The sequence below is a fragment of the Stegodyphus dumicola genome, chromosome X1 (genome assembly GCF_044657685.1).
Source record: "Stegodyphus dumicola isolate Sdum_Otavi_A_Nest chromosome X1, ASM4465768v1".
Lineage (NCBI taxonomy): Eukaryota > Metazoa > Arthropoda > Arachnida > Araneae > Eresidae > Stegodyphus > Stegodyphus dumicola.
This window is the reverse complement of record NC_140780.1, coordinates 187,653,113-187,680,871: the sequence shown is the minus strand read 5'-3', so window position 1 is coordinate 187,680,871 and position 27,759 is coordinate 187,653,113. Positions and strand designations below refer to the sequence as shown.

Here is a 27,759-nt window from a genome sequence, read left to right as displayed (position 1 = left end):
CGGCCGATGACCTTTCCAAGTTTAAGAAAATTACAGCATTGTGCTTCCGCTCATTTCCTGAAAGACATACTATCGCTTATACAGAATTTGAAACTGAAAATCGAAACCAGAAAAATTGGAAAGGAAATGTCTGTTTTGCTTAAAATAGACATTAAATTCTTTGAATCAACTTCACTTACAGAAATATCTGTGATTGCTTAATTGTTTTCCCTTATGGAAGCTACTTTCTTCATAACTGAAGTTAGAAGCATTTGTAATTAGCCTGTTTTTCACTTAAAGTTACATTCAGTGACTAGGGTACTTATCGCTCGTGCGGTTGTTGAAATTTCATAACGCATATCGTCTTTTTATTCACACACTTAGGCAAAATGCCAATTTTCAGAGGTATTGCTTTCTACGTGGGTTAAGATCTTTATCTTTAAAATTAAAACTCGATATTGCAGTAATTCAGGGAATTAAAAGCAATGTGCAGATTACTAAGTACTGAAAAATAAATGTATAAATCATTTTTTCCAAGTGATTTAATTTATAATTAAGACTAATTCAGGCGATTCAATATTACATCTATCATACTTTTATAGGTATTTTTATTATTTTAATTAAATATTTTTCCAGGGTAATATATTATGTACGTCGGTACAGAATAATAGTTTAACTGTCACTAAAATGTTTAATTTTTTGCTCGTTAGCATGTATTCGAGAAAAGCATTTAAAACGATTTCCCTTTTACGTCTTTCAGAAAAGGACTTTCTTTGAAGAGAAATTTTATACATAGCGAAGTGTTTGGCACTCGACTACAGTCTTGGAAAAACGCTCATTCTTAGCTTTCCGAATTGAATAGTGCTTAATAAGTTCAAAATTTTTCACTTTAACCATAGAATAAATAATTTAAGATCATATTTAATCCCCTTTCGGTGTTGATTGTAACTGATAGAAATACCTTTCGGTTTTTTCAAATTGGGCAACCTACATGTATAATAAAAATCATTGCTTGCTAGGGAATTAGCCAGTTAATCTCTTGCTTAAATTTGTAATTAAACGATTTAACAGAAGTACATAAGCTTCATCAAAAGAAGTATGCCTGCCGAACTTTACAATTTAGTAGATGCTCTCAAGACTTCAAGCAGTTCTTGAAACCTTTGCAATATTTCTCAATAAATGTATTTCGGACGTCGTTTAAGAAAGTATAAATGCTGCTGGGAATCCGAACTGAAGAAAGCGGCTATGAATTTTTAAAAACTCTACTAAAAACCGAGGGATTCATAAAAGTTTATTAATGACAATAGGCAGCTTGTTTATTTCATTCTCTTGTTAAATTCACGGATACAAGGAGCAAAACTGAATTAAGTTGTATTTACATATTTTTAAATAAGTGTATGCGCTCATTCTTACCAGTTTTTATGTAGACCAAAAATTCGAGTCAAACTTTAGTATTGCGCAAAGTATCCCTTAATTCAAAACCCTCACCGAATTGCTTTCTCATACACGTCGAAAGTAGTTTTGTAATTAGCCAGATAAGTTTAAATTTATAAATTGATAAAGATAAATTAAAAAAAGCTTAAATTCGTGATTCACACAGCCGCTTACATTCCAGCTGATAGACGAGAACTGTGACATAGTATCAGAATAGCAACAATGAAATGCGATGAGATTATGAAACGCACGCAAGTGTTACGGAAAGTTTTTGCGAGGAAAAAGAATCGACACCTGACATCGGCCTTGCGATTCATGACCATGCGAGGTCAAGTTGAACAGTCAAAAGAGGTAAACAATTTGAAGCCGTATTTTTCAAATCAAAATTGTTTTTCGCGATTTGTAAATACGGTAATATCAAAATACCGAAATAACTTTAAAACTGCAGAAAAGGAATCTAAAAAACGTCACTGAGTTTGAAATTGTTTGTCGAGAAAAAAAATCGTAGTTCAGATGTGTAATAAAAGTAAATTTAAGTGTGTGATCCAAAAATAGAGGAAAATTAATTTTCATTCGATTTTTCTCAATAATGTCCCCAGAGCATTTTAAAATGCAATCAGATTTTAACGCGAACCATGTGTCAATACATTCTTAAAAAAAAAAAAAAAAAAAAAAAAAAAAAAAAAAAAAATGGTCAAAGCAAACAAGGAGTCGATTCCTTTCACCAAAACTTGATAGACAGGCAAACTCGAACTAAAAACTTGCGAACTATAAATTTCAACTAAACATATATAGATGTAATTGTATGTCTGGACAACTAGTGAACTGAAAATAATTACATTATATATATTATCATAAATCCCATTCAGCTAGTCCATTTACAAAAACTGTTACAAATAGAGCACATTACAGAGGACGACGGTTTTATAAATAACCACTCAGCAGACTGAATAGCAATAAATTCTAAATATTTTCTTGAAAAAAGAGCAGAGCAGCCTTTTGTTCCGAGCTGTATACATCGATACATTCAGTGACAGAATTTCATGATATGTTCCGTCCAGATGGCAAAATGGTTAGCAACCGACTGCCGTACTGAAGAGACCAGGTTCGAATCCCTAAGAAGATGGATGGCATGAAATGCAAGAAGGCATGGATGCAAAATGTCTGTCCCTTCATAGGAGACAACGGTGAGCTACTTATTAGGTGCCTCCGCAATAAAGTGACCTATAATGGCTAGTGCTCGCCATTGGAAGAAAAAAATCATGACATGCAATCGTCCAGATTAGGGATCTCTGATTTAGGCAAGCAATAGAAAGAAAACTGACGTGCAACATTAAAGCATTTTTCGAAATAAGTCTCAGTTCTCAAACTCTTGTTTTAAAAAACTTACCACTTTAATCTGATACTTGACTACGGGCGGGTTTTTGAAAGATGCTGCATTCAAGATAGGAAACTGAGAATGTATGAAGTAACAAGCGATAACAGGAGTGTATAATTGAATGGACTAAAAATTTTAAAACAGAATATTTGCAAATTATGACACACATAGTTCACATTATATTGAAAAAAAGACTGCAAATGGTGCAGTGCATAAAATGAATGACACAAAGAAATGAATATATATTCGTAACTAGTTTTCAGTCAAAACAAGTACAACATCACAAATTGTTGAAATTTTTGCTACGTTAATTGTTGCAATTATTGTTTAAAATGACTTGTTCGAAGTGAATAAAAATTACGCAACAAAGCTAAATTCGAGCAACCCGTATTACGCGATAAGTTTTTCCTAAAGTTATATTTGAACTAAAGCTCTTCAAATGAACTAATGACTGCTACTAGGGTTACCAGATTAATTGCCACTAAATCAGCATTTGCATTAATTATGTATGCTCATAATTTATTAGTTAGAAAGCATGAAAATGTTTCCGAACCTTCACAACAGACTTCTTAACAGATCTTCATTTGCTTTGTTGACTGAGCGAACAGAACTTCGTTTCCTTGAATATGACAAAGTATACAGAGATTATACACCTAAGAAGATGAATACCTCCGCAGAGAAATAAAACAAAATAAAATTGGCTCATACATACGTTGCGTACGACGGTACACTACGAAAGTACCCATGAAGACTGCCCATTCCCTGGAATTTTAATCCAGGTCGAATTACCAGTTTTTACTGGTTTTAAATTACTCGGTAGCTCGTCGGCCACTGATGAAATCCGACAGGAAAATGGTTATTTACATTATAGCTGAAAGTCTATAAAAGTGGCCTATCAAACGGTAAATTCAATTTACATAAGACGTAAGTCATCGAAGTCTACCTTAATAACCTTAATAAGACTTCTGCCTCAAATCTTTGCACTGTGAAAATGAATTAATCGTAAATGGAAAAACTGATATTTCCTGTTACTTCTCTAGTAACAAGATATGACACTGGATCTCTAATAATTTACTTCCGTCTTAAATAATCGGATTTCTAAAAATTCACTCCTTCCAGCAGATTTCAATTAAATATCTAAAGAATCAAAATTTCAGGTGTAAAGAACTTTTGATTCAAAAGCTTGAAAATACAAAGTTACAACATTGCATGAATAGTTTGTATAACACGTTTTATTTAATAGGTAGTTTCTACTTTTAATATTTATTGGGTATATTTCACACTACTACCTTTAAAATTTTTAGGATAGTTTGTATAAGATGTTTCGTTGTTTTCAGCTTACTTTATTCAGTCCTTATTGCAAAACCTCCCTCAATCTTTTTCTCGTTATATGGCAGTATCTGTAGCACTGATGACAATTTCTGCAGCTTGTAGTGACAACGGTCGTAGTCGTTTGGGGAGAGGGTTATTGCGATTTCTTGATATTATTGATATTGTACCAGAATGCCTTTACCATATATGAAATCTGATCCCGAGCTTAATTCCCGTGCGTTTTCTTTAAAGCTACATCTTTGGTATTATTCTTTAATCAAGAAGTTAAGGAACATTAGTTTTCGGGAAATTTTACTTTTATTATTTCCGAAAGACGGCATTCTTGGAAAAACTAAGTCTGAATTTTTCTTCACACGCTTAATTACTCGGTGCTTAGACGCATCACTCAGAATTCATTTACCCGCTCTGCTTAGTGTGTTGATTACTGACTCAATTCTTTTGAGCTTGTGGGTAATATAGACACAAGCAGAGTTTTATTGCTCTGCTACTGTAATTTCAGGTAAAAAGGTCATCTGGTGACTGGATAAATAACTTTCAAACTGCTCTAGAATTAATTTCGAAAAGAATGCTTTCTAAATGCCGATTAAGAACTGTTATAAACTAAAATTTTCAAAAAGTACCCAAATATTGTGCTAACAGCAATACACATTACTTGCGTGTACTCAAAGTTTTATTGAAAGATTTCCTGCATGTACTTAATTTTAGGTAAATCATACATAGAAAATGCATATAACATAAGCAAAATTTAGTACTAGATTAAACACTAAGCAATAAAGCACGTGTTTACGACATCAAGGAAAAGTACCACCACAAAAGGCTCCTTAGGTATTCAGGAAAGAAGGCACAAAAAATTTCCAGTTCCCGGTTTTACAATGGAATGCATGGTGGAGCTAAATCAGAACCTAGGGAGAGAAGGAATGAAGAAAATAACTGGCGTAATCATATGTGAGGGGCATCAAAATCTCAAGTGCTTAGGGCCTCTAAAGATTTTATCCGGCTCTGGCAAAACTGATAGATTGATAACGCATCGATCAGTTTCATCGATTACGCATCTTATAAAGTTAAAATAATGCACAAATTCTCTGAAAGCGGTGCGTTCTTTTGTGGGCTATTGTACTCATTTGTGTAGTATTCGTTTGTTTAGACGCTAAATGTTTAAAATTTTCAGATACGAGAAGTACATTAAAATCATGAGTAATACGAGTTGTAATATTAACTACTACTAATTTCGAAGAAAAGGCAACCGGATTTATTTCACGCTAAAAAGCCTGTAGTCTAATAATTCATATCTGGACTACTTTATTGAACCCTCTAATAATGAGAAAACTTAGTAATTCAATGTGCAGACAAAATATTAGAAAGAACAATTCTTTTTCTGGTCGTTTTTGGAGTGTATTGAAATTTTCAGTTAGGCCATCTATTGTTTTGATCATTACAATTAGACCTTTGGTAATGAGAATAATTCTTTCCAACTCTGTACAAATACTTGCTATGGAAAAAAATGTGAAAAATTTGGTGTTGTAAGCGCCAGAGTTGGAATTAAACGAACAAAATTTTCAGAAGTTTTAATTCAAGTTTTATTAATGTAACTTCTTTAAGTATTAATTATTTAAAGAACGTCTAATTATGAAATTATGTGAAACTTCTGAAACCATTGGGATTTTTTACATTTCCTTTCATTAACTTTGTATTCTGTAGTACTATTTATATTACTTTTGAATTCTAGCGACTTAAAGAACGGAATGTTTGAATTTAATCTCAGCGGAATTTATTAATCAAAAGTCTTGAAAGGAAGTTTTCGTAGAGAGGCAAGGGAATAAAAACATTTACCCATGTCACTTTAAAATACTTCTGACCATCAGAGAAGGGAGTTTAAATTGTATACTTGAATAACTCTTTTGTTCAACATTAGGCGAGAAACTCAATCAGCAGTGAACTATTATTAATGTTTCATGCGTCACAATTGTCCAGATCAGACTTTAGAAACTGACAACAGATGGCACTGCTAATGTCAGTTTGAAGGATACACAGATCTCCGATGCCTCAATGAACCGGTTAAGAAAATTAACTCGCGTTTGACAATTCCTGGCAAATCTTTACCTGTTCAGTGTTAACTACTCATTATCTTTGCATTAGTCATCAGGCAGACCGAAAGGAATCAGATGAAAATTGCTTAAATAAATAAAAGTTCAAGCATTTCCGAAAGGAGACTTATTAAAAAAACTTTTAAAGCCTGTAGGCGAAAGTTGAAGGTAATGTTAAATAGATCAGAAGCTTGTAGCCTCAATGCAGGAAATGAGAATGCAGTACTTGGCGATTGTTCTTTCACAAATTTAACGGTTCATTCACAAGTCCAATTCAGATACATTTAAAGCCATACATCCGAATTTCATTTAAGCGAACTACTTTATTTCGCTTTATCCCCCATTTTTAAAATTCTGCGTATTTCTGTGCAGAACAATAGAGATTACCCATCAAGATGTTTAAGAAGCTTGCCGAAGCAGATTTTATTACCTAATGTAGCATTCGAGAATAGTTAGCATTTACGAGATACATTTCAAACTGAACACCTGGCACCACAGATAACTAGATACACGAAAAATCCAAATAATTCGATTGTTCTCGAACCATATATATGTATTTGCGATAATACAAATGCGGGAGTTTATTTTTTAATATATTTTTTTCAAATACTAAGCAATAAAAAAGTGAAATTTTTGTAAAACGGAGTGCTATTTTTGACAAAATTTTCGAGACTCTTAATCATATAAATTAACGAAAATTTAAAAACACTTAAAGAAATTTAGTTTTACTTGGCGAAAGAAGACCATAATATAGTAAAAACTGGAGTAATAATTACCCAAATTCTGAACAATTCAAATTCTTTGAATGGTGCTAGTCCTTACGTGTTAAATACAAATTATATAAAAAGGCAAAAGCTCGAACTCATCAATGCAAGTAAAGTACCTGTTACTAACGTAGTCAAAGATATAAATGAAATATTACTTTGGTTTTTATTTTAGAATTTACTTAATTAGCTTGGATTTTTTTTAGAATTTTTAAAACAACAAAGTTGTAATCATCGTTATACTCGTGAACTTGTTACTAGAGCCATCTGAAACCTTTGATCGTTGTCTTACCGGGATTGCAATATATATATATGCGAGATATATCTAAAAATTTTTTCATGCAGTGATTTGATAACTAATTTAAAATTTATATAAACAGATTAATAACTTCATCCAAGATATTACTAATTTACTTTCGGGTAAAGTAATTTATTATGGTAAAATCAAGTGCTAACTTTGCTTTCGTGAAGAACTTAAGGTTTATCAGTTCCTACTTACATTTAACAAAAAAACCACACAAACACCAACGAAACCAACTTATTCTGCTGAGAAGTGAATCGGAAGCTATTACTGTTTTCAGCAATGCGTTTAAAGAGGCCGTTGGTAGCTATGGATTAGTATTTAAGACTTCGCAGTTCTAAATTTTAGGCTTATAGTAAAGTAGTTTATTTTTGTAATTAATGTAATTCATCAAGATATTCAAAATATTGTTTATGCGAAAACTAACTGGAAGTACAATCTGTGGGATTCAGAGTCAACAGAATTTACTCAATACAAAGATACTTTGGACTTCATAGACGTAATCTATTTAAAAGATTCGGATCATTCTGCTACAGGTCTTCTGATAAAGTACGCAGTTCAGAGTTCATTCTCTATCGATAAATACATGATACTAAATGGAAAATTTTAATTTTGTTTTTAGGGGGTTGAGTGAAGCGAATGATAAGACTTGTTCAACTGTTGATGGCAGCACTTGTATTAAAAACTCATCTTTTTTTCAAATGTTTCGTTAATAGCTCGATATGAAGATATGAAAGCATTGTTAAACTGTATATAGTCTGATAAATGATGCTGTTCTTCTAAAGTGCTCGACTGAATTATTATTTCAGTTTATTTTGATCCTGATAAGAGAAACTTCCCCATGCTTGTATAGAAAAAAACTGCGGCAAATATTTTGCATGACTTCACGAGTTAAATTACTCTTTTCATTGCAAGTCAGAAAAAAACCATTCGAATGTAAGATGATTCTGATTTTTCAACTTGTGATGAATAAAGAAAGAGTTTCTGCCTTTACAAGTTTACCTCATATTTTCTCTCATTACGTTTACTGAACTTTTATACTCTGACACTTTCATACTCTTAACTACATACTTATACTTAATCACACACATTAAATGCAAGATTTCTCGACTTCCCATGTAATGATGGTTTTAAATAATGCGCAAGAATAATTAAACAGCATTAGTTCTTAAGTCTATTCTCGATGGGCAAGAAAAATGACTTTTATATAAATTAAGGTAATTACGTATCAGATGTCGCATTACAAAATTTGATGGAAACCAGTTATATACGCAATATACAGGAATAACAGCGGAAACACCCACGCCGCTAATCAATTTCTCCAGCAAAAATCGAACCTTAAAAATTAGAATCCACTAGGTTTATTGGGATACGGCAAAAGACGCAAGGCCTATTTTCCTATGATGGACAGATGCCTTCATGGGAAAATTTTTGAAAGGAAGTGGCTCGTATTCACGCTACGTATGGGAAAAACAAACCATGCAGCTAGCCAGTTTGCCTGGGATCGTTGGTGTATTTAATTATGGCAAAGCACACGAGGGCTATCTGCCTAAGGGGAGGGATGCCTTTCGTGGAGGACTTTCTAAGGGAAACTGGCTCGTATACACGTTACACATGGGGAAAACCACGAAAACGCCCATGCAGCCAGCCCGTTCGCGGGATTCGAACCTCGGACCGAACTACCAGTGTTCAGAGACTTTACCGCTCGGCCGCTGGTGGGCCTTGCCTGGGATCGAATCCAGTTCGAAATCCTGTTAAATCAGAGGTTTTAACCACCGGCGAGGCTTAGAACGTATCAATTCATAGGCTTCTTTCAATACTTTGAGAAGTGGTTTAATGAGGTTCTCTTAAATACTTGTTATTCAAAACTTAATTCTAACACAGTTTTCAAATCCTGAAATGTCTTAGAAAAGGTTGAATTTGAAGTACTGCATCGCTGAAAATAGGAGAGGTAAATCTTAGATGGTCATAAATGCTTCTAAAACTTGAAGAATTTTCTGGAATGTAGGGCAAAACTCAAATTCCCGCTTAGCTAAGATATTTGGTTAGGAAGTTTACAGATAAGAATTAAAATAGGCAGCTTTAACCAACCTTTATGTTATCACTGCAATGAACCTATTATGATTGTACTATTTATTCCAGACAGTGTACGCAAAGGGCTGTCTGTTAAAACTTCACTATAATTTTGGCAGCGAACATACCCGGGGGGGGGAATTAAAAGTCCTGTATCCTTCCCTTATCAACAATTTCTTGAAAAACTGTTGTAGATCGGTAATTTTAAATGTCCTTACGCCCTAAAGAAACCAGTCAACGGCTGCCTCGTCTGGGATGTGAATCGAAATCTAATGCCTTCGCAGTGCTTCGAGTGTTCCAAGTACTATACGGAACGACCGTCACATAATTACAGATTAACATTAATTTCTTTTACAAGTTTTATGTTGGTGCCAAATATGCCATAGGAATCTTATTTTTGAAACAGAGCTCGATACAAAATGTAGTTTAAATGCTTGTTTTTTAAAACAAATTGTCAGTATTTGCTATGTCATTTGTTTTACTGTCATTTCTCAAAACCATCTCTTATTAGCCAAAAGACTAATAAGAGAAGCCAAAAAAGCTATTAGTTTTGGTATTTTTCGTTGATTTACTTTCTGCATTGATTCAATTTTTCAAACTCTTGGCACCAAATATTACAGCCCTATATTATAATTAAGGAAATTATATGATGAAGAATTTGCATAAATGTATGCAAGTTTCTCGCATTGTGATAAAACAACGGTACCTACAGCCATCAAATTTTGAATAACTTAATCCTCCAACGAATATGGGCATCTGAAAGCCTTAATTTGGAATTTGTTTTATTATCTATTTCTTATTTGGTCAGACATTAAAGAATTTTTGATTAACAAACTCAACGATTTCAAAGAGAGGAATGTCAACACTGTATGAAAAAGCATTTTTATCTCCAGCTCGCGAGACTATCGGAAATTCTAAAGATATGCTCGTTTTAAAATTATTTTGTGATATTACTGTTGAATTGAATTTTATGGTTTAAGTTATATTTAATAAATAAAGATTAACATGATATTTAATAAATAAAGGTAACACACACAATGTTAAAAAATGCCCTTTTGGGCGTAATGTAAAATCTGAGAATTCGGATTTTAAAAAAAATTTTACGAACTTTCCTCCAAGACAGTCCGAGAGCCTATAATTCCAGCAAAATAAGGCAACATTACATTCTGCTACAACATCCGTAACCGTGTTTCAAATGTTTCCCAGTAGTGCGATTTCCAGAAGAGAAGGGTTTTCGTCTTGTTAGAAGGACTTCCTTTGAGAATATATGAAGTCTCAAGGCTAAGTGAATAAACTTAGATATATTGAAGAATATAGGATAATATTACGGGAAACAAATCTCTGCCAAAAGAAAGAGCGACGCAAAAACTATTTAGCAGGAATTTTTCAAAAGTGGCTTAGAGTATTTGGAAATTATGTTGTTATAAATGAGAATCGAGAAAAGGAATGGCACTGTTCCAATGCTGAAATTTAAATTGTGTTTCTTTTAAATTAAGTTACATTTAAGGGACATGTTTCTGTCTTAAACCCATCAGATTCCTGTAGCCTACCCTATATTTAAATTCAAGATATGAAGCAAAATTAGAAAAAAAAATTATAATAAAGTATTATATAAAATTCTTGCTAAAACAATGAGTAATTCGTAATTAAAGGTGAAGCAATTATAATTTAAGCATAAAACGCATCAATATTTTCTAACATAAGTTGCAATATTAAAATCCGTCATCGGAGTAAGTGGTAAAGGCAAGAATGTTAAAATTCTCCGAAGGAATATTGTCCTCGGATACAATATCATATTTAACTGTTTCAAGTTAATAGAAAAACAAAGATCGCCATGAAGATTTTAAATAAGCTCGTGGTCAAGCAATTCAAAATAAATGGCAATTTTCACATTTTCTTTTTTTGCACTTTTTCCCAAAAACAATTTATGTTGAGTTTAGAGATCATTTTTCAGGTAAGTTTCCTTCCTTGTTGTGTAAGACAATTATTGACTGTTTATATCGGACGTCATTAAATTTTTTTCCTATTAGAGTTCTAACATAAGGAAGTTTTAGCTGCCGTAAAAAACAAGTCAAGTTCAGAGCGGAATGTTTCCTTGAACAATCAATATTTCTCCTCTAACAAAGCTTAGATTTTATATTTATGTAAGTGAGTTTTAAATTTCACTTTAAGCAAGCACAACCAATAATTAAATTGACTACAGCAAAACACGCGAAGGCAGTCTTAGGAAATGAATGCCTTCAAGGAGAATTTTATAAGATAAAGTGGCTTCTTTTCTCAAACCACGCAAGGGGAAACACATAAAAACATCTCTGCAGCCACCTCATTGACTGGGATTCGAACTATGATTGAATTAGAATACTGTAGTCTTAATCATTTTTCCATTAATTGACCAAGTGTGCTAATAAAAGGAAAAGAAAGTATTAATTAAATTTTGGTATTTTAAAAGCTGTAGGAGCTTGTGAAGTTGTGACAAGTTCAATGGTTCAAATAATTTTTATTTCACGGAGATTAAGAAATTTGCAATCAAACTCCTGCAATTTTTCTTATGATTAGCAATTCTGATCGTGGAAATATCTTTAAGGAAAATGAAGAAAAATTTTTAGACAGCTTAGCGTTTCCAACGTCTACACTACTCTACAAAAAACCGTAATTTAAATAGAAATGTTGTTAGTATATTTGAATACGGCAAAACACACGAGGGCTATCTGCTTAAGGGGAGGGGGGCTTTCTAAGGAAAACTGGTTCGTATCCACATTACGTACGGGGAAAACCCACAAAAACTGCCATGCAACCAGCCCGTGCAAGATCGAACCCAGGTCAAACTTCCAGAATTCAGAGGTCTTAATCCCTCAGTCATTGGTGCAGTAAAAACTTCAAAAAATGAAAGGAAAGTAATGCAAGCAGGATAAGATCAATATCCCATAAAATGATGCAACTTAGAATCAGATTGAACTAGAGGTGTATCCAGAATTTTCATGAAGGGCATGCTGCTCAACATTAAATTAAAAAAAAATATGTATATTACTGAATGAAGGTTTGAATTACATGTATTCGAAAGCTGGCAATAGCACAGCATATTAATATACTGTTAAATATCGCATAACATGTAAAATAAATTCATCAGATGCAAAGTCATAATACACTTTTGGCCGATTTTTGCAGATTGCACTACATTTTCAAATATAGTCAATAAGTATATTATTTATTTATTAACTCATCTTGGTACCAAATAAAAGTTGAACATAGTATAGTCAATGATGATATTGGCAAAATCAAAGACGAACTGTTACGTTTAGTTTATGTTATTTAGACTTAATAGAAATTTACAAAATTTATTTTTTACCTAGAAGGCAAAATAAGGAGCATTGAATTTAAATAATCATACAAGATTCATAAGAGTTAAAAAGGCATTATTAACAGCTGAACGGATCAATCGTATAGCCATTTTATGCGAAAGTTGCGCAGGTTACATCACTAACGGTGATTTGATATTACGCTCACGAGAAGCCGAAAAAGCACATAAACAGCCAAGCCTTGCACGGGATTCAAACCTTCACCATCCTGCTATTCAGATTTGATAGTCAGCTTCTGCTAAACATTACACAGTCCAAGGGCACAACAAAGCAAAAGTAAATATTTTTATTAGCATTCATTGCAGAGATTTAAAAAAATAAAGCATTTGTAAGGATCTAATCCATTTAAAGACATTTTGGCAAAATTAATATATCTCCTGAAAATTCCTCTTCCTGACGCATTCGCATTTTGTCAAAGAGGATTTTTCTCAGCTGCTGAAATTTTTTCCACACACTTTGTTCTTTCTATGGAAATAGAGGTGTGCATACCATATCTGTTCCATACCATATCAGCATCAGTTTTACTAACTGCTGAACAAAAAATGGCTTTAATATTTTCGTTTGATTTTGCAATTACGTGTTCAACGGAGTCTTTCGTATTTAAACCTGCAGTTTACTCTAGCTAGAATTACGATTTCATTCAAAAAAGTACTGGAACCGGACACCACCTTCAAACCTTTAGCAAAGCGAAATGTTTCATGTCTTGAGATGCATAATTACAACCTTTCAACTAACTATGGCACAAGAAACTTTTATTCAACATTACAAGCTATTTTCAGTTAGTTTTACATTATGTAATTTACATACGCCTCGAGGTTTATATTATGCATTATTGTACATGCCTGTTAAATGGCATCATTAAGAAATTTTTAATTTTCAAAAGAAAATCTAAACTTAAATTTTGCTTTTAAAACGCCCACTCTTTCATATTCAATTCTATTTCAAATTTCTAAAACATTTTTCTAAAAAAATGCTTCATTACCACACGGAACTTTGAAAGCCCAGAAATAAGAATAGTAACCTTTAAAATTGGCCAGCTTTAAAGGCACATTTTTTAAACTTAAAAACTAAACAACTTAAGTTTAAAGTCTGCAATACAATGCAAAATTTGAGCTACTGAACCAACCTTTTCATGATAATAAACGAGTAATAATCTAAAGCGCAATAATAAATTGCCTCAAATTCAGTGCTGAAGAATGAACCCATACTTTTTCCCGCTGATGTGATACTCGCACAGCATGCAGATAGGGAAAACTTCAGCAGCTCTTTCATGTTGCAAGAAGACTGAGGAAAAAACAGATTCCTTTGCCCTTGTAAAATGAATCATTTAGTTAATGATACTGATGCTTGGACAGCCTACAAAAGCAAGAAACCGACACGATAACGCGCAATCTGTTTTGATTGAAATTTATGATACTAAACAAAATCGATAATTAAATGCAAAGCTATGTACCTGAAGAAATTAATAAGTTCGTGTATTTAATTATGGCAAAGCACACGAGGGCTATCTGCCTAAAGGGAGGGATGCCTTTCGTGGAGGACTTTCTAAGAGAAACTGGCTCGTATACACGTTACACATGGGGAAAACCACGAAAACGCCCATGCAGCCAGCCCGTTCGCGGGATTCGAACCTCAGACCGAACTACCAGCGTTCAGCGTCTTTACCGCTCGGCCGCTGGTGGGCTAGAAATTAATAAGGGTTTCGAAATAAGATGTGTTAAAAAATAATTCCCTTCTTACAATTTCAAATTAATAGGCAAGCGCTGCATGCCCTGGATCGAACACATTATATTGTCGCATAAGAATTTACACGGGTTAGCTATTTTCTGTAAAACAGTACCTTAATGTGAAAAAAGATTTCTTTCGATACATACTACCTGCTGCAATAACAAAGGCAAAATTCCCCGCATCAAAACATTCCAGATATGCTTGCCATCCCTAATAGCTAAAGGCATACAGTAATATTTCTGCTAATTTGGGTCATAATTGAAAAAGGTAGTTCGTAAAATTATCGAATATTATGCTTTATAACGAACTAGTCGTAGTATTCGTTTAAATGTGCGTTTTCAAGAAACTTCAAAATAAAATAGAAACATACCTTTAAATAAGATACATTTCTAAACAAACTTACAGTAAATTATAGCACTGAAGAATGAAAATCCAGAGATAACATTACGATCAACATTAATGAAAACCATTTTAAGTGAGAAGAAATAATAAAGTTTCAGTTTCTAAAAAGATTTACGACTTGGACAATATAAATTACGAATAATATCGCTTCAGAACAAAAATTAAATTTTAAAGCTATTTTCTAAATCTTAATTTTAGAAAAGATTAAAAAAATTAAAAATTGATCAAATGTTTTTCCGTATTTAAAATGTGCCTGAAGAAATGAAAGCAGTTTAAGGGAATTGAAAGTTTAGTTACTAAATGAACTGAGGCTTTAACACTTGTTTTTGCGCGAGAACCTTACTGAATATTGTGAAATTCAAGACATCTTAAAATTGCACGTTGGTGTATTTAATTATGGCAAAGCACACGAGGGCTATCTGCCTAAGGGAAGGGATGCCTTCGTGGAGGACTTTCTAAGGGAAACAGGCTCGTATAAACGTTACACATGGGGAAAACACCCATGCAGCCAGCCCGTTCGCGGGATTCTAACCTCGGACCGAACTACCAGTGTTCAGCGACTTTACCGCTCGGCCGCTGGTGGGCCAAAATTGCACGTTGAGCATGAATTCTCGTTTTCTGTATTACTGCTGAAACAGTCTATATTTACCTTTATAAATTTTTCTTTTAAATAGGAAGTTGAAGAAGCATAAAGTGATGCTTGTATTTCCAAGCAAGGGCAAAAAATAAATAAAATAAAAATTAAAAATGAAAGCGTTAAATCCGAAAATTTCAAACATACTTTACTACTAAATCCTAAATACTTTCAAGCTACTTTTGACACCTCAAAACTAGTATCAAATTTGCTGTATTGTTTTCAGTAATTTCGCCTTAATAACATATTTTAATACATTAATATTTTAGGAAAGAGTTAATTTTACCACTACATCGGAATGTTAAACCCAGCTTATAAGGTAATCAAAAAGCTTCACTATTTTGTGAAAATGTAACACGAAATGCATCATACCAAGGAATTGAGTCTCATTCGAGTATGTCATAAGGCAATGCAAACATAATGGATGAATTTTAAAATTTTTTAGCTGGCTTATCATGACTGGCTTATCTAAGTCATGAACGAAATAAATCAAGCATGAGTAAAAGAGTAAAACTAGTTTTAAGAGAAGAATTCTTTAAGTCTAATTTTTTTTTTAAATTTCGATTTCCTTTCAAAATTTTTTTTTAGCTTTAAAATGTTGATTATGGGGAACAACAAACTGATTATCTTTTCTTGCATCTCATTTCCTCTTCGAAAAAAAAATTCAGCATCTGAGAAAGTTTTAAATATGTAATATATTATGCATAAATAATCACAAACTGTAAAAATATTAAGATGAAAAATAATTCCTAATTAGTAGGATGTGAGCTTTGTAATAGGTTGCACCAAGAAAGAAGAATACATTTTCACTCAACCTCTTGATTAAACTATATTTTAGTATATTCTAGGCTCAAGGCGAAATACTAAATGGTAAATAACACGCTATATTTCATATTTACGTGAAAATGGAAAGTACTGCTTCAGAAATACAAGTATTTCAGAGGTTACAGGCTCGCCAGCGGTAAAGTCGCTGAGCACTAATAGTTCGGTTCGGGGTTCGAACTCAGCGAACAGGCTGGCTGCATTAGCGTTCTCATGGTTTTCCCATGTGTAACGTCTATACGAACCTTTTTCTCTTAGAAAGTTCTCCACGACAGCATCACTCTCCTTAGGCAGATAGCTCTCGACTGCTTTGCCATTATTAAATAAATTAAAACTATCTCAGGTTCAAGTTCTGAGAACGCATGGAAGTGCCGTGAAATTACTCTCGTAAAACTCTCATCTAAGAAAACAAGAATTATTAAACAGTTTGGCTTATAGTTTTGGGATATGCATTCAGTATTCATCTAGACTTTTAAAAAATTATTAATACATGTTCTACATTAAGTACTTGTTGTAAATTATTTAATACGTTGATTCTAAGTGTTTGTATCTGAAGGTAACTTGGGAATAAAATTCTCAAATTTGCTATTCGAACATGTGAAGGAAAGCAGATCGTTTTGTCAGGTGTAAACTGAACGATATTTGTAATCAGAAAATTCTACTTCAGAACAGCTAATATACAGTGTTATCGAAATACTGTCTTCTATTTTAATCTACAAGTAAAGTATCAAGCACATTTTAATTTTTAATTGTTACAATGAAACGTTTTCAGAAATGGAATGATGGGATTTAAGAAACCGCAAATAAAATTATACATTATTGCAGATTTTTTCTTTTCAGGTATGTAAACGATTACTTAGAAATTGTTCTGTAATTTTGTTAAGGTAATAAGGTATTCACATAGGGCACGGTTCCGCTACATAAAAAATGTCGAAGTAAAAGCGTCCTACCAGATTAACCTCATCATACCAAAAAAGCTAGTTAGGATGCGACTAAAAATGTTTTCAAGTCAACTTCCATCTCCCGATGCTCCAAATTTTTTCCTGGTCTGAAGAAACTTTTTAGGGTCAGATAATTCTCATAGGAACATGAAGCATTATCAGAGTAGATCACGCAATCAGAAGAACTTTGTTCTAACATCACTTGTCTCTGAGTGTCTACTACATTAGTCGCCACTCGTAATCTACTCAGATAATTCCGTTATTTGTGGATAAAATCATTTGTTCAATAGAATAAAATACATTAAGAAATATTACCCAAACGTGATTTGCTACAAGTTATTAAAAATTTTACAATAACACATTGTTTTGAAATGGGCAAAAGATAACAGACAGCGAAAGTGTGATCAGACTTAACACAAAAAGTATTTTTTAACAGATACGATTTAATATTCATGCTACATGAAATACTTATCACAAATAAAGAAATTTAATAAAATTTACCATTAAATAATGATTCATGTAGATTTCAAAAGGATTGGTATTTGAATACTATTTACCCACTTAATATTTGAATCTTTATGTGAAACCTAAGGACGTCTACCAAAATGCCTGCGAGTAAAATAATAAGTTTTACTTAAGTGCAAATTCAAAAGTCGATGGCAATATTCAAAGATTCTATAAAAATTGAAAATGGGTTCAGGATTAAGTGAGTTATTCACAAAGCATTTCGCTAGCGCTAATAAACCTTATTGAGGTTTTGCAAACAATAACCATTTTATTAAATAGGGCTTATCAACTTAATTTTTAACTCATTTTAGTACTTTTATGATATCGGTAGTGCTGAAAAATAACCTAGTAATCAGTATGACTTTAAGGTGGTCAGTTTGCTTGGAATTTGTCAGCATCGGATATAGAGTGATAAAAAATTTAAATTGCCGGAAACGCGCCGCTCTTGAACGCATCTTTTTCGAAGTCCCGAAAAATCCGTGACTTGTCCATGTAACTTATTCGCTTTTTCCATCACCATTCAAAAGAAAATCTACGCATACTATGTCATTTTAAGTTAGAATACAAGAACAATTTTTCTTTGAAGCAAAATCATCAGATTTCCAAAATGAAGACATCTCGCCCAGACAATGTAACATAAACAATGTAACATAACTTTTATTCCCTTCCATTTGTGGTACCTTCTTTTGAAAAATGGTTCATTTTCTCAAAGTGCTAACTTCTCCTCGAATCCTAGCGTCAAGGTAACAAAATGCTTATTTTCCTGTTTCAACTGAATTATTACAGGTCACATCATTTTACAGAGGCTGTTCGCACATTTTTTAGACGATTTTGGTAAGCGGTAATAAAGAATCGTTTGCTGCAAAAGTAGTAATTGCAATTGTACTATATTTTTAAAAGTCAAAATTATTGTAAGCATGGGTGTATTTAAATGATTGTAACAAAAAAAGAGCCATTTAGTATCATAAAAGGGGAGAAAAAATTTAAGTATATGGTTTAAAGAATCGAAAGTTGGTTCTTGATTGTTGATTAAGGGATTCATGATTGTTGCTGGTTTTTCTTATAATGGCAAGTTAAAAATAAAGAGAGTGAAAAAAAAATGTCAAGATTAACTCCAAATACCATCAGGAACATATTTTATCGCCAATGTTTCTGAATGAAATACCATCGCTTTACCCACAGTGCCATCAATCTGTGAGAGTCCATCAGGACAAAGCTAGCAATCACACATCAAAATCCACTGTAAATTTCCTAAACGAAATGGAACAAAAAACTGGTTTCAAGGCTATAACCTTCACTGATATCCCTACTAAATCTCCCGATGTGTCACTTACGGATTTTTGTGCTTTTGGACTTTTAAAAACTGCGTTATCCAAACGTTGTCCCAAAACCCCCGGAAAGCTGTTCGGGAGGAATGGGATAGAATACCTCTTCTGTCATTTCAAAAGGCATTATTATCCTGGAAATTGCGGTGTCGAAAGATAGTTCAGAATAAGAGATGTCAAATAGAACACAAGAATTTTATGCAATTTAGTTTTGTGAATACAATATACATAGTCTAAAAATGTGTGAACAGCCTCTGTAGAATAAACATTCAAAATTTAAGAACGATATTGGTGATTTCTTATTCCGACTCTGAATCTTGCAGGGAAAAGTAATTTTTGAAACTATTTAGTTCTATACATCTCTTTACAATTAAATCTTGAAACAACTCCATTTAAAAGAAAAACCACAGACGTAAAAGCAAACTTTTGCTAAGGCACGACACTTACGCAGAACATTTTAAAACCATCTTACTGCTATATTTTTAAAATCACTGGAAAACTGTCACAGAAAAGTATTTATATATGTAGAATTTTGATGAATTGGAAACACTCATTGTTTAAGTAAAATAATCGTTGCCCCAGTTTGGAAAACTGAGTGCGATTCGAATAACTATAGTAAAAATGAAATTTTAAAATAAAAATAATATAATAAAGTAAATAACACATTTTATGATCCTGGAGATGAATTTATTATTTTAAATCTACTTCAGAAGTGCTTCCGTATAAGTCGTTTTCTAATCATTTCCACGGGTATCGCACTGTCTTATTTAACTGCGTTTATAGAAGTCATCTAAATATTTTAATATACATATATATGTACATGCAAACCTTCGCTCGTAGCAGACAGGACAGGAATTATGATGCTGATGATTCAGAAAGTCAGTTTTCTTCAGGAATTCATAAAAATTCAATTTTTAAACTTCAATAAAATTAAACTTGCCGTAAATTGTGTTACTCAAAGTTTTAGCATATAAACTGCTTCCTGGTTATCCAAACACTAAAAAAAAAAAAAAAAAAAAAAAAAAAAAAAAAAAAAAAAATTCCAGCTAAATTCAAGGCTGCCATAGTGTCCTCTGTAGGAGATTCTCTACAACCGAAGAACGTCACACAGCCGAACGTTTGCCGAAATGACTGGTTCATTTGTTAAAGCATGCGAGGGCTATTCGCCGAACGCGAGGGATGCCTTTGTGGAGAGCTTTCTAAAGAAAGTTGGCTCTTACCCACGTCAAAAATGGGGAAACCACGAAATCGCCCATCCAGACAGACAACCTGTTCACCTGAGACTGAACTACCATTGTTCAGCAACATTATTGCTTGGGAGCTGATGGGCCTGCCGAAAGGAATACGACTCAAAAGGACATTATCAAGTGCAAACGTTTTACCTCTGATCAGCCAATGGCTTACACTGATTAATTTCTTCGGTAAAATAATTAAGCGTAAAGCATAAAAGTAGTTAATAAATCAAAGTTTACAGTAACCGTCAGTGCTAGATTGCTGCTATTTTTAATTTCGTTTCTCATACCTAAAGATAAATACATTTTCCGAATTTCAATGTGCACTTACATCTGAAATAGAAGCACTAAGTTTTGAAGAAAATATTTAGTATTGCATGATTAAGGTTTTGTTATTTAATTATGGCAAAGCACAAGAGGGCTATCTGCCTAAGGGAAGGGGTGGCTTCATGGGGAACTTTCTAACGGAAACTGGCTCGTATCCATGTTACACATCGGCAAACCATAAAAACATCCAAGCAACCAAAACTGTTGACCGGGGATCTGAACGCAGATCGAACTACCAGTGTTCAGCGACTCAGCCACTGGGGATTGCACGATTCAGGACAACCGCTGAAATACGAGGGAGACAACATATTTAGACATTAATATCAATATTTAAAATATCATTTAAATGGATAATACCTGAATATCAATTTCATTAATCTAATTACATAAACAAGGAACTAATTAAAAATTTTGATAAGAATCGAAAAGTCTAACATGAAAAGTGAAAGTTTCAAGTAAACAGAAAAAATGAAAACTTATATAATTTACCCATTATAATAATCAATGTAAAATAAACTAATAATCAATGTACCCAAAATTTCGACATGCATCAAGCAACTAAACGGTTCTAATAACATATTTCGCTGTCAATAAAGTGTTATAAAGAAGCTGCTTTTGCAATTATTATTTCCAGTATTTTAAAAACAATAACTTTACACTAGATTCAGACATTCGAAACTGAATTTCAGAGCTGCTTCGATTCAAGCCAATTCTCTATATAAAGCGTCACCTAAATTTAAATTACGTAAGTCATCTAGAAAGAAATCACCTTCTTGAAAAGCATAGTACTTAAATAAAAAAAGCAAAGAATTCAGTATAGTGGTCTGAAAAACCAAAAGATAGAAAAAAAAAAAAAAGCAGCAACAAACTCTTAAAATCTATTTATGTTTAGTCCAGGCTCAATTCCTGGACTAAACATAAATAGTATGCCATGTGGGATTTCATTAGACTAACATCGTTGCTTTCGATATGACATGTCTTCTACGGATAACTCTTAAATCTTTACAATTTGCGCAAATATTTGTTTAAAATCAAGTATGGCAAACCATCCTATGATTATCCGCCTAAGGAAAAGAATGTTTTCTAAAAGAAACTTTCTCACTTTCACTTAAATATGCCTCGTTTTTCATAAGCAAAAGCACGAAAATAGCCATGCTACCAACCTCTTAGCCAGCCGGGATCGGAACGATCAGTTCTTAGTATTTGACCTATTCGGTTATTAGTGAACTAGTTTACTCTGAGGACTGGTTCAACGTATTTGATTGCAGCAAAGAACACGAGGGCTATCTGCTTAAAAGAAGGGATGCGTATGTGGAGAACTTTCTAGTGGAAACTCGCTAGTGTACAAGTTACACATGGAGAAAACCATGAAAACGCCCATGCAGTCAGCCCTTTTTCCGAGATTCGAACGTCGATCGAATTACCAGTGTTCAACGACTTTAACGCTCGGCTATTGGTAGGTATACGTTAATGAAGTAAAACTTTGACACCACTTATATGTATTATGAGAATTTTTTCGGCGAAAAACGGTTTAAAGACGTCGCATTTCTTTTGAAATTTTTATGAACCTTACATTAACAATATAGTTTTTGAAATTTTTGGGAACTGTGTCTTTTACATTACTATCTTCAAGTTTCTTAAATATTTTGTTTAATATTTCAGGGCTAGACTGCAACCGCTCTATTATAAACTCGTTATGAACTTGGATTTGCGTAACGCGATTTCGCATATTCGCATTATTTTAACTGTTTTCCACTGAATGCTTGCTGGTATCAACTCTGGCCACACGTTAAAAGATCTCCCTTGACTGAAAATGAAGCCAAAGAAATCGTAAAAATTGCAAAAGTAATTGGCGGCGAAGAATTTGCAGGTCTGGAAGAAGTCAAAAATTAATCGAGAAATGTCGAATAAAGATCTGGGTGATCTAGCACCAGCTGATGGTGAAAACAGTGATAATGAAGAAGAGCATTTAACTTACAAGAAGTTAAACGAATTGTTAGAAACGGCGCAGCAAATGTCCAATTTCAGAATGGAGACTGACCCAAATGAAGGAAGAAGAGGAAACATTATTATGAGAGGCATTAAAAACTGCGCCCTTTTCCGTGAAACTTCAAAAGTTGCTTCAAGTTATTGCCCTAAGCCAAAATCATAAGCTCTTTAAAATACAATCATCATGTACTTAAGCAGTAAAAAAAATCTTTTGATTAACATTTGTTTCATCTTTTCTTAATTACAGCCATATTTAGGTTTGTTTAAATTATACGTACTTTCTTAATTATACCCAACGCATTTTTCCCATGGAAAATAAACTTTGCATATATGGTAAAATCGCGTTTGCAATTATTGATGCAATCCCACCGTTCGGAAAGGGTTTAACAGTAGTTACATTCGCATAATATACTTCCCCTTGTTTTGCATTAATTAGCATTACCTTTCTGACGTGGAATGCAATCACAGGAATGGAGGTTGTTACGATTACTATGTCTTAAATTTTGTAAAACCTTCAAACGTATTCACTATATAACGTCTCTTTATGTTCTTATTCACATTTCGTGAGAGTTGTCCCAAAATGTGACCTTGAAAATCGGGTTGTCTTGCTAAAATCATGTGAACGCAGTATTTTAATAGGATAATTATTCTTCAAGTATCCACACTAAAAGAAATCTTACGTTTGATTAATAATGTCTCTTTAAAATATATTCCCTTCTTTTACTCAAGAACTGATATTAGTAAAACATTTAAATTTAGAAAAGGAATACCTGCCTTCAACATTTAAAAAGATATTTCGATATTGATTTGCTGAACCCAATATTACAATTAGGTGCATCTACATCAGATTACGACCGTGGAAAAGAATCTGGTGATTTGCTATTAACAACGAGTAAACAGTTTCTTTAAAAAAACGTTTATTTAATAGGAAAGTATACGAGAGCTATTAAATCCAACTTTAACAGGATCTCTTTTTGTAGATGACTTCCTAAGGGACAATGGCTGATTTACAGTCGTAAAAAGTATCCGCGAAACACTTAGGCAATCTGTTTATCGAAAAATTGGGCGGGGGATATGCGGTGAAACTTAATGTTGAGCACGCTGGCACGAGGTATTTGCAGATTTGGAAAAAAAATAAGTATTGTAAGTCTACAGCATGCGTACATTTTAGGATATTAGTGGTACGCTCATTTGAAAATTCATATAATTAGAACCTCATTGATCCGTTTCTCATCAGCAATAATTACTGACCGATACGTTTAATAATTATAAACGGGTAAATAATTATTACTAAGTTAAAAATTCATTTCTTATATGATATTTTAGTAAATATAGGCATATTTTCAAGTCAAGTTCCTCACGTTCAGAATATTTAACCTTAATGCTGAATTCTAAAACATTAAATTCCAATTTTATAAAATTCAGATTGCGTAAAATTTTTATCATCTAAAGAAGAAAACTATTTACAATTAATCTAGAAGGCCTTGAATACCGATTCTTAGAAATAAAAGATTCTCTAATGATAGTTTCTCAGAAAGGAACTAAAATATTTCTTCTAATGAAAGATACGTCAGCAAAAATACTTCAACAAATAAAGGTTCAGTCTGTAACTTGTTACTTCACTTTGTTATTTTGATGTAGCAAATAAATTATACTTTCAGATTATTCTCCATTTTCATAGTGTGAATATTAGTGTAAACCTTGAAGATGTTTTGTCTTTACACAAATACCCAGAACTGTGTCCAACTAACAAAAACTGAAACGCTACATCAGAAGTAGATATTAGTGTTCAAAGTTCCAGAGATATCAGCGGATCAGAGCGATGTTCGCAAGAGAAATGACGAAATCGCAGAAAATAATCAGATAACTGATGCCCTAATATTCCACCCATGTTGACTGATAGAAATGGTGAATGGTATTGCGGCAGAAACCTACGACAAATACACAAAAATTAAATTTGATAAAATTAAGATATCTTAATTTTCGATCACATAACCGAGAAAGTAAAAATAAAATATCTATATTTCCTTTTGGGGATTTATACAAGCACATTTGTGTTTTAGAAGGAGTTAGCTATTTCGTATTGTATTTTCCAGCCACAGCTTATTAAAATTCATTCTGCAGCCGGTACTGGTTTGATGCATAAATCCCATTGCCCATGCCATTAGGTAAAAAGTTAACAGATTTCAGGTTTAAGCCAAAATGCGGTTATTTACACAGAAAAAGTAAACAGATGCCATTGTTACGCGTATATCTAACTTTAAAAACATCTTCTAAATTGACTTCGAATGCTACATAAGATTTAAGATTAAGTTAAATAAAAATTAAAGGCCCTTGCCATACTGCACAAGTTAACCTAGAACGCTAAGTCTTTGAAATGAATCATATTTTCTCGCAAATTAATGCAGAGGTTTAGAGATCGAATTCTAATAACTATGAACTGTAGCATCTGCGACTTATTAATTAAAAGTTTGTGGGAGGTTACTCAAGGGAATAAGATGGTTAAAAACTTCATGAATTATTTCTACAAGATGTTATTCCGTCTTTTTCAAAAAAAAAAAAAATCATTTCGAGACAAAGCAGATGCGTCACTTAATTCTTCAAGCTATTTAGCAGACAGTCGTTTCCACTGAATTGTGTTGATCTGAGCTGTATCGTACCGAACACATGTGTTCTGATTAGACAGGAATTTTACGTTAAAGCGAATTGTTACGAACGCTCACACTTACGTAGCTGAAACAGCATATAATTATGACTTAATTCATGGAAAGATCACAGCAGAATTAAGAAACAAGTACCTACGCTTATTTATTGAAGAGCTAATCCACCGACAGGTACTTTTTTCTTGGGAAGCATAAATTCCTACAAATTAGTATTATCTTAAGAAATCAGTTCTGTTTTATCAGACATTAGCTTATATATTAGTCATGCTTTTAATAATAATTTCTTTAACGAATATTCAAACTTACTTTTAACATCAAAAACATTAAATTCATAGTTTCACGGGAAACACGTTGCGTAAAATTTTATGTTTAGATAATATTAGGTTTCTATCATTGATCAATAATCAAGTATGGCAAAGTAATGACCTTTCAATTGCACGAAACAGGTTTCTGAAGTTTTGTTTTTAAAAATTCCAACAACGTAAATGACCTTAAACTAATAGCATGATTATGAGTTGTCTGAACTTTAATACCCACGAGACTATGTGTAAAAGGAGAAAGTGAATCTGGGCAGGTTGTAACGGGAAAGAAATAATCACGCAATACTTCGGAAAGACCGCAAACTCTCCTCCCGTAATGTAGCTTATCGTGTTATGCTTGTATGTTGTCCCCTAAAAACATGTGGCTTGCAGAAATACGGTGTCAAGTAAGTTATCAGGGTCAAGAAAACGTAGGTCAGTGGAATTTCCTCAAACAGAATCGGAAATAATAATAATAAAAAAAAACTCTGATGTCACGAATGATATATATTTCATTGTTGCATTGAAATGAAATCACATTACTAATTTAAAATTACGCATCGTGCATAAAAGAATACTTATGTATAAAAGTGAATTTACGTAATTACGTAATTTAATAAAGTTGTAAAAATGTATATAATGTACATGAAGTTGCTCTAGTTTTAATTTTGCTGTCTCAAATCAGTAATGAAACCTCATAACTGGCGATCTGAAAGCAAAGAAGCTTAACCCATTTCTGTCAACTAATGGAATAATCTCTCAAATTTGATTCAATCGTGGTTCCTCGTGTCTGTCCAGATTTGCTCGGCTCTTATCACGGGTAACGGATTACTCCAGCAAATTCATTTTGATTATTTTAGATAAATTACAGCTCCCTTATTTGGGTACACTTGCTTACAAATATTACAAGCGTACAAAGTACAAGGATACTAATATCAATTTATTTAATACTAAAGCAAGTTAGTCCCTCTAATTTGATTTCATATTAGTAAAGTTTTTCTATTTCAACTAACATCTGAAAGATACTGTACGCATTGGCTTTACAGCTTTATACCTGGAACTTAAAGAACACCTTAACACAGTGTTAGTTTTATTGTATACATATCTTTAGAATCTCGTAAATCAAGAACATGGAGGATTTACTTAGCTCATTTTACGACGTTTTGGAAGTCTATTTTCAAGATGACGTTTTTTTTCACTTAATGCCAGCGGGGAAAACGCTACAGTATTATAGCTTCTCACATTCATTATCCAGAAACTGAGCTATAAACAAATCTTCACACAGAAAGTGGCTTAAAAATTACTTAGAGCAATATGTATATTTTAAGCCGCAATCGATTTCATTCATGATATGTCTACTAAAGTATACGAAAGGAAATCACAAAGGATGCCCCAATCGATCTTTACTTACGCTTTCCAACAGAAATATGAGAAAACAAGCGAAATCATTACTGAAAAGCATATCAAAATTACTCCAACGCTTAGTGAGGTGTTAAATCACTATAGCAATATTATTCTGGAAAAGATTTTGTTTGGAAATAGAAATTCATTATAGTGACTAGTTCATGACGGGGATCCAGCGTTAGATACACAGGTTTTACGAGATATGATCAGTTATATGAATATGAATAAACGAACTGAATAATTTTTGGAAATATACCATAAATTAATTCAAGAACAAATATAATTTTTTAATGCAAGTGAATGCAATCTCAACTGCTTCCCCCAAGAAAACTTTTCACGACTTCATCTGTCTTTTACATATTTTCATGAAATAATGGGAACGAATTACGAGCTTAACTTAAATAATTTTTGAATCAGTAAGATTAGAAACAGATGACATCTGATAGAGACTTGAAACTGTAATATTACTTGAACTGCAATAAAATCCAAAATTTAGGAAAAGGTTCATGGCCAGTGTTTATGGGTGCTTTTCACACTCAAAACATTTCTTCTTAAAATAAGCATTCCCTCGAAAAAAAAAAAAAACAAATTTCCTAACATTCCAGATTCTTAATGGTTTAAACTTTGTTTAAATATGAAGGGGAAACCGCCTATTTAATTGCACCTGCATTTTTATGATGACGAAATGATTTCTGAATTAACTACCAAGACATAACTTAATTCGTTTAAATTTTTGTTACATATGCCCCTGATTATCAACCTTATCCTAATAATTCTTGTTAAAT

At 32.8% G+C, this 27,759-nt stretch overlaps 1 protein-coding gene and 1 long non-coding RNA gene across 3 annotated transcripts in view; one reads left to right on the top strand and one right to left on the bottom strand.

Annotated features, from left to right (window-relative positions):
* Positions 1 to 22,775, top strand: part of LOC146993368 (uncharacterized) — a 74,052-nt gene extending 51,277 nt beyond the window's left edge. The window contains exon 2 of the long non-coding RNA XR_015038770.1: positions 22,282 to 22,775. This is a non-coding gene — a long non-coding RNA (uncharacterized LOC146993368). The remainder of the gene's footprint in view (positions 1 to 22,281) is intronic.
* Positions 1 to 27,759, bottom strand: part of LOC118182809 (lysosome membrane protein 2-like) — a 169,038-nt gene that overhangs the window by 33,333 nt on the left and 107,946 nt on the right. The window lies entirely within an intron of this gene.